General features: G+C 38.9%; 1 long non-coding RNA gene across 1 annotated transcript; it reads left to right on the top strand.

Moving 5' to 3' along the window:
* The first annotated feature begins 324 nt into the window (after window positions 1-324).
* On the top strand, window positions 325-8,130 carry LOC134747494 (uncharacterized). The gene is made up of 3 exons (XR_010128333.1): window positions 325-478; window positions 7,421-7,517; window positions 7,865-8,130. It is a non-coding gene; the product is annotated as an uncharacterized LOC134747494 (long non-coding RNA).
* The last annotated feature ends 206 nt before the right edge of the window (window positions 8,131-8,336 follow it).

Genomic DNA, 8,336 nt, shown 5'->3' with positions numbered 1-8,336 from the left:
CTGCCGTCTAAGATGCAGAAAAACTTCAATGAATGCAAATATTCGTAGAAAACCTAAGTTCCTAAATAATTGCCTATGCACCGTTAATATACCGTCGAGTATCACTCCAAATATAGTGTTATTTGATAGACAGTGTAATGTTCTGTACGATACAGTGGGTGTGGTTTACTCGCTTGCCGTCTAAAATGCAGCAAATCTCGATTGAAGGCACTTTTTCGTAGAAAGCTGATGTATCTACATGGTCGCCTTTGTTTCTCTTATATGCCGTCGAGTATCACTCTAGGAATAGTGTTGTTAGATAGTTAGTGTAATGTTCTTTACGATACAGTGGGTGTGGTTTACTCGCCTGCCGTCTAAGATGCAGAAAAACTTCAATGAATGCAAATGTTCATAGAAAACCTAAGTTCCTAAATAATTGCCTGTGCACCGTTAATATACCGCCGAGTATCACTCCAAATATAGTGTTATTTGATAGACAGTGTAATGTTCTGTACGATACAGTGGGTGTGGTTTACTCGCTTGCCGTCTAAAATGCAGAAAATCTCGATTGAAGGCACTTTTTCGTAGAAAGCTGATGTATCTACATGGTCGCCTTTGTTTCTCTTATATGCCGTCGAGTATCACTCTAGGAATAGTGTTGTTAGATAGGCAATGTAATGTTCTTTACGATACAGTGGGTGTGGTTTACTCGCCTGCCGTCTAAGATGCAGAAAAACTTCAATGAGTGCAAATGTTCATAGAAAACCTAAGTTCCTAAATAATTGCCTGTGCACCGTTAATATACCGTCGAGTATCACTCCAAATATAGTGTTATTTGATAGACAGTGTAATGTTCTGTACGATACAGTGGTTGTGGTTTACTCGCTTGCCGTCTAAAATGCAGCAAATCTCGATTGAATGCACTTTTTCGTAGAAAGCTGATGTATCTACATGGTCGCCTTTGTTTCTCTTATATGCCGTCGAGTATCACTCTAGGAATAGTGTTGTTAGATAGGTAATGTAATGTTCTTTACGATACATTGGGTGTGGTTTACTCGCCTGCCGTCTAAGATGCAGAAAAACTTCAATGAATGCAAATGTTCATAGAAAACCTAAGTTCCTAAATAATTGCCTGTGCACCGTTAATATACCGTCGAGTATCACTCCAAATATAGTGTTATTTGATAGACAGTGTAATGTTCTGTACGATACAGTGGGTGTGGTTTACTCGCTTGCCGTCTAAAATGCAGCAAATCTCGATTGAAGGCACTTTTTCGTAGAAAGCTGAAGTATCTACATGGTCGCCTTTGTTTCTCTTATATGCCGTCGAGTATCACTCTAGGAATAGTGTTGTTAGATAGTTAGTGTAATGTTCTTTACGATACAGTGGGTGTGGTTTACTCGCCTGCCGTCTAAGATGCAGAAAAACTTCAATGAATGCAAATATTCGTAGAAAACCTAAGTTCCTAAATAATTGCCTATGCACCGTTAATATACCGTCGAGTATCACTCCAAATATAGTGTTATTTGATAGACAGTGTAATGTTCTGTACGATACAGTGGGTGTGGTTTACTCGCTTGCCGTCTAAAATGCAGCAAATCTCGATTGAATGCACTTTTTCGTAGAAAGCTGAAGTATCTACATGGTCGCCTTTGTTTCTCTTATATGCCGTCGAGTATCACTCTAGGAATAGTGTTGTTAGATAGTTAGTGTAATGTTCTTTACGATACAGTGGGTGTGGTTTACTCGCCTGCCGTCTAAGATGCAGAAAAACTTCAATGAATGCAAATGTTCATAGAAAACCTAAGTTCCTAAATAATTGCCTGTGCACCGTTAATATACCGTCGAGTATCACTCCAAATATAGTGTTATTTGATAGACAGTGTAATGTTCTGTACGATACAGTGGTTGTGGTTTACTCGCTTGCCGTCTAAAATGCAGCAAATCTCGATTGAATGCACTTTTTCGTAGAAAGCTGATGTATCTACATGGTCGCCTTTGTTTCTCTTATATGCCGTCGAGTATCACTCTAGGAATAGTGTTGTTAGATAGGCAATGTAATGTTCTTTACGATACAGTGGGTGTGGTTTACTCGCCTGCCGTCTAAGATGCAGAAAAACTTCAATGAGTGCAAATGTTCATAGAAAACCTAAGTTCCTAAATAATTGCCTGTGCACCGTTAATATACCGTCGAGTATCACTCCAAATATAGTGTTATTTGATAGACAGTGTAATGTTCTGTACGATACAGTGGTTGTGGTTTACTCGCTTGCCGTCTAAAATGCAGCAAATCTCGATTGAATGCACTTTTTCGTAGAAAGCTGATGTATCTACATGGTCGCCTTTGTTTCTCTTATATGCCGTCGAGTATCACTCTAGGAATAGTGTTGTTAGATAGGTAATGTAATGTTCTTTACGATACATTGGGTGTGGTTTAGTCGCCTGCCGTCTAAGATGCAGAAAAACTTCAATGAATGCAAATATTCGTAGAAAACCTAAGTTCCTAAATAATTGCCTATGCACCGTTAATATACCGTCGAGTATCACTCCAAATATAGTGTTATTTGATAGACAGTGTAATGTTCTGTACGATACAGTGGGTGTGGTTTACTCGCTTGCCGTCTAAAATGCAGCAAATCTCGATTGAATGCACTTTTTCGTAGAAAGCTGAAGTATCTACATGGTCGCCTTTGTTTCTCTTATATGCCGTCGAGTATCACTCTAGGAATAGTGTTGTTAGATAGGTAATGTAATGTTCTTTACGATACATTGGGTGTGGTTTACTCGCCTGCCGTCTAAGATGCAGAAAAACTTCAATGAATGCAAATGTTCATAGAAAACCTAAGTTCCTAAATAATTGCCTGTGCACCGTTAATATACCGTCGAGTATCACTCCAAATATAGTGTTATTTGATAGACAGTGTAATGTTCTGTACGATACAGTGGTTGTGGTTTACTCGCTTGCCGTCTAAAATGCAGCAAATCTCGATTGAATGCACTTTTTCGTAGAAAGCTGATGTATCTACATGGTCGCCTTTGTTTCTCTTATATGCCGTCGAGTATCACTCTAGGAATAGTGTTGTTAGATAGGCAATGTAATGTTCTTTACGATACAGTGGGTGTGGTTTACTCGCCTGCCGTCTAAGATGCAGAAAAACTTCAATGAGTGCAAATGTTCATAGAAAACCTAAGTTCCTAAATAATTGCCTGTGCACCGTTAATATACCGTCGAGTATCACTCCAAATATAGTGTTATTTGATAGACAGTGTAATGTTCTGTACGATACAGTGGTTGTGGTTTACTCGCTTGCCGTCTAAAATGCAGCAAATCTCGATTGAATGCACTTTTTCGTAGAAAGCTGATGTATCTACATGGTCGCCTTTGTTTCTCTTATATGCCGTCGAGTATCACTCTAGGAATAGTGTTGTTAGATAGGTAATGTAATGTTCTTTACGATACATTGGGTGTGGTTTAGTCGCCTGCCGTCTAAGATGCAGAAAAACTTCAATGAATGCAAATATTCGTAGAAAACCTAAGTTCCTAAATAATTGCCTATGCACCGTTAATATACCGTCGAGTATCACTCCAAATATAGTGTTATTTGATAGACAGTGTAATGTTCTGTACGATACAGTGGGTGTGGTTTACTCGCTTGCCGTCTAAAATGCAGCAAATCTCGATTGAATGCACTTTTTCGTAGAAAGCTGAAGTATCTACATGGTCGCCTTTGTTTCTCTTATATGCCGTCGAGTATCACTCTAGGAATAGTGTTGTTAGATAGTTAGTGTAATGTTCTTTACGATACAGTGGGTGTGGTTTACTCGCCTGCCGTCTAAGATGCAGAAAAACTTCAATGAATGCAAATGTTCATAGAAAACCTAAGTTCCTAAATAATTGCCTGTGCACCGTTAATATACCGTCGAGTATCACTCCAAATATAGTGTGATTTGATAGACAGTGTAATGTTCTGTACGATACAGTGGGTGTGGTTTACTCGCTTGCCGTCTAAAATGCAGCAAATCTCGATTGAAGGCACTTTTTCGTAGAAAGCTGATGTATCTACATGGTCGCCTTTGTTTCTCTTATATGCCGTCGAGTATCACTCTAGGAATAGTGTTGTTAGATAGGTAATGTAATGTTCTTTACGATACAGTGGGTGTGGTTTACTCGCCTGCCGTCTAAGATGCAGAAAAACTTCAATGAATGCAAAAGTTCATAGAAAACCTAAGTTCCTAAATAATTGCCTGTGCACCGTTAATATACCGTCGAGTATCACTCCAAATATAGTGTTATTTGATAGACAGTGTAATGTTCTGTACGATACAGTGGGTGTGGTTTACTCGCTTGCCGTCTAAAATGCAGCAAATCTCGATTGAAGGCACTTTTTCGTAGAAAGCTGAAGTATCTACATGGTCGCCTTTGTTTCTCTTATATGCCGTCGAGTATCACTCTAGGAATAGTGTTGTTAGATAGGTAATGTAATGTTCTTTACGATACATTGGGTGTGGTTTACTCGCCTGCCGTCTAAGATGCAGAAAAACTTCAATGAATGCAAATGTTCATAGAAAACCTAAGTTCCTAAATAATTGCCTGTGCACCGTTAATATACCGTCGAGTATCACTCCAAATATAGTGTTATTTGATAGACAGTGTAATGTTCTGTACGATACAGTGGGTGTGGTTTACTCGCTTGCCGTCTAAAATGCAGCAAATCTCGATTGAAGGCACTTTTTCGTAGAAAGCTGAAGTATCTACATGGTCGCCTTTGTTTCTCTTATATGCCGTCGAGTATCACTCTAGGAATAGTGTTGTTAGATAGGTAATGTAATGTTCTTTACGATACATTGGGTGTGGTTTACTCGCCTGCCGTCTAAGATGCAGAAAAACTTCAATGAATGCAAATGTTCATAGAAAACCTAAGTTCCTAAATAATTGCCTGTGCACCGTTAATATACCGTCGAGTATCACTCCAAATATAGTGTTATTTGATAGACAGTGTAATGTTCTGTACGATACAGTGGTTGTGGTTTACTCGCTTGCCGTCTAAAATGCAGCAAATCTCGATTGAATGCACTTTTTCGTAGAAAGCTGATGTATCTACATGGTCGCCTTTGTTTCTCTTATATGCCGTCGAGTATCACTCTAGGAATAGTGTTGTTAGATAGGTAATGTAATGTTCTTTACGATACATTGGGTGTGGTTTACTCGCCTGCCGTCTAAGATGCAGAAAAACTTCAATGAATGCAAATGTTTATAGAAAACCTAAGTTCCTAAATAATTGCCTGTGCACCGTACATGGTCGCCTTTGTTTCTCTTATATGCCGTCGAGTATCACTCTAGGAATAGTGTTGTTAGATAGGTAATGTAATGTTCTTTACGATACAGTGGGTGTGGTTTACTCGCCTGCCGTCTAAGATGCAGAAAAACTTCAATGAATGCAAATGTTCATAGAAAACCTAAGTTCCTAAATAATTGCCTGTGCACCGTTAATATACCGTCGAGTATCACTCCAAATGTAGTGTTATTTGATAGACAGTGTATTGTTCTGTACGATACAGTGGGTGTGGTTTACTCGCTTGCCGTCTAAAATGCAGCAAATCTCGATTGAAGGCACTTTTTCGTAGAAAGCTGATGTATCTACATGGTCGCCTTTGTTTCTCTTATATGCCGTCGAGTATCACTCTAGGAATAGTGTTGTTAGATAGGTAATGTAATGTTCTTTACGATACAGTGGGTGTGGTTTACTCGCCTGCCGTCTAAGATGCAGAAAAACTTCAATGAATGCAAATGTTCATAGAAAACCTAAGTTCCTAAATAATTGCCTGTGCACCGTTAATATACCGTCGAGTATCACTCCAAATATAGTGTGATTTGATAGACAATCTAATGTTCTGTACGATACAGTGGGTGTGGTTTACTCGCTTGCCGTCTAAAATACAGCAAATCTCGATTGAAGGCACTTTTTCGTAGAAAGCTGATGTATCTACATGGTCGCCTTTGTTTCTCTTATATGCCGTCGAGTATCACTCTAGGAATAGTGTTGTTAAATAGTTAGTGTAATGTTCTTTACGATACAGTGGGTGTGGTTTACTCGCCTGCCGTCTAAGATGCAGAAAAACTTCAATGCATGCAAATGTTTATAGAAAACCTAAGGTACTTAATAATTGCCTGTGCACCGTTATTATACCGTCGAGTATCACTCTACACATAGTATTATGTGATAGACAGTGTAATGTTCTGTACGATACAGTGGGTGTGGTTTACTCGCTTGCCGTCTAAAATGCAGCAAATCTCGATTGAAGGCACTTTTTCGAAGAAAGCTGATGTATCTACATGGTCGCCTTTGTTTCTCTTATATGCCGTCGAGTATCACTCTAGGAATAGTGTTGTTAGATAGTTAGTGTAATGTTCTTTACGATACAGTGGGTGTGGTTTACTCGCCTGCCGTCTAAGATGCAGAAAAACTTCAATGAATGCAAATGTTCATAGAAAACCTAAGTTCCTAAATAATTGCCTGTGCACCGTTAATATACCGTCGAGTATCACTCCAAATATAGTGTTATTTGATAGACAATCTAATGTTCTGTACGATACAGTGGGTGTGGTTTACTCGCTTGCCGTCTAAAATACAGCAAATCTCGATTGAAGGCACTATTTCGTAGAAAGCTGATGTATCTACATGGTCGCCTTTGTTTCTTTTATATGCCGTCGAGTATCACTCTAGGAATAGTGTTGTTAGATAGTTAGTGTAATGTTCTTTACGATACAGTGGGTGTGGTTTACTCGCCTGCCGTCTAAGATGCAGAAAAACTTCAATGAATGCAAATGTTCATAAAAAACCTAAGTTCCTAAATAATTGCCTGTGCACCGTTAATATACCGTCGAGTATCACTCCAAATATAGTGTGATTTGATAGACAGTGTAATGTTCTGTACGATACAGTAGGTGTGGTTTACTCGCTTGCCGTCTAAAATGCAGCAAATCTCGATTGAAGGCACGTTTTCGTAGAAAGCTGATGTATCTACATGGTCGCCTTTGTTTCTCTTATATGCCGTCGAGTATCACTCTAGGAATAGTGTTGTTAGATAGGTAATGTAATGTTCTTTACGATACATTGGGTGTGGTTTACTCGCCTGCCGTCTAAGATGCAGAAAAACTTCAATGAATGCAAATGTTCATAGAAAACCTAAGTTCCTAAATAATTGCCTGTGCACCGTTAATATACCGTCGAGTATCACTCCAAATATAGTGTTATTTGATAGACAGTGTAATGTTCTGTACGATACAGTGGGTGTGGTTTACTCGCTTGCCGTCTAAAATGCAGCAAATCTCGATTGAAGGCACTTTTTCGTAGAAAGCTGATGTATCTACATGGTCGCCTTTGTTTCTCTTATATGCCGTCGAGTATCACTCTAGGAATAGTGTTGTTAGATAGTTAGTGTAATGTTCTTTACGATACATTGGGTGTGGTTTACTCGCCTGCCGTCTAAGATGCCGAAAAACTTCAATGAATGCAAATGTTCATAGAAAACCTAAGTTCCTAAATAATTGCCTGTGCACCGTTAATATACCGTCGAGTATCACTCCAAATATGGTGTTATTTGATAGACAATCTAATGTTCTGTACGATACAGTGGGTGTGGTTTACTCGCTTGCCGTCTAAAATGCAGCAAATCTCGATTGAAGGCACTTTTTCGTAGAAAGCTGAAGTATCTACATGGTCGCCTTTGTTTCTCTTATATGCCTTCGAGTATCACTCTAGGAATAGTGTTGTTAGATAGTTAGTGTAATGTTCTTTACGATACAGTGGGTGTGGTTTACTCGCCTGCCGTATAAGATGCAGAAAAACTTCAATGAATGCAAATGTTCATAGAAAACCTAAGTTCCTAAATAATTGCCTGTGCACCGTTAATATACCGCCGAGTATCACTCTAGAAATAATGTTGTTTGATAGACAGTGTAATGTTCTTTACGATACAGTGGGTGTGGTTTACTCGCCTGCCGTCTAAGATGCAGAAAAACTTCAATTAATGTAAATGTTCATAGAAAACCTAAGTTCCTAAATAATTGCCTGTGCACCGTTAATATACCGTCGAGTATCACTCTAGAAATAATGTTGTTTGATAGGCAGTGTAATGTTCTTTACGATACAGTGGGTGTGGTTTACTCGCCTGCCGTCCAAGATGCAGAAAAACTTCAATTAATGTAAATGTTCATAGAAAACCTAAGTTCCAAAATAATTGCCTGTGCACCGTTAATATGCCGTCGAGTATCACTCTAGATATAGTGTTATTTGATAGACAGTGTAATGTTCTGTACGATACAGTGGGTGTGGTTTACTCGCCTGCCGTCTAA

Source organism: Cydia strobilella, chromosome 14, assembly GCF_947568885.1.
Source record: "Cydia strobilella chromosome 14, ilCydStro3.1, whole genome shotgun sequence".
In the NCBI taxonomy this organism is placed as follows: Eukaryota; Metazoa; Arthropoda; class Insecta; order Lepidoptera; family Tortricidae; genus Cydia; species Cydia strobilella.
This window is presented reverse-complemented; position numbering and strand designations above follow the sequence as displayed.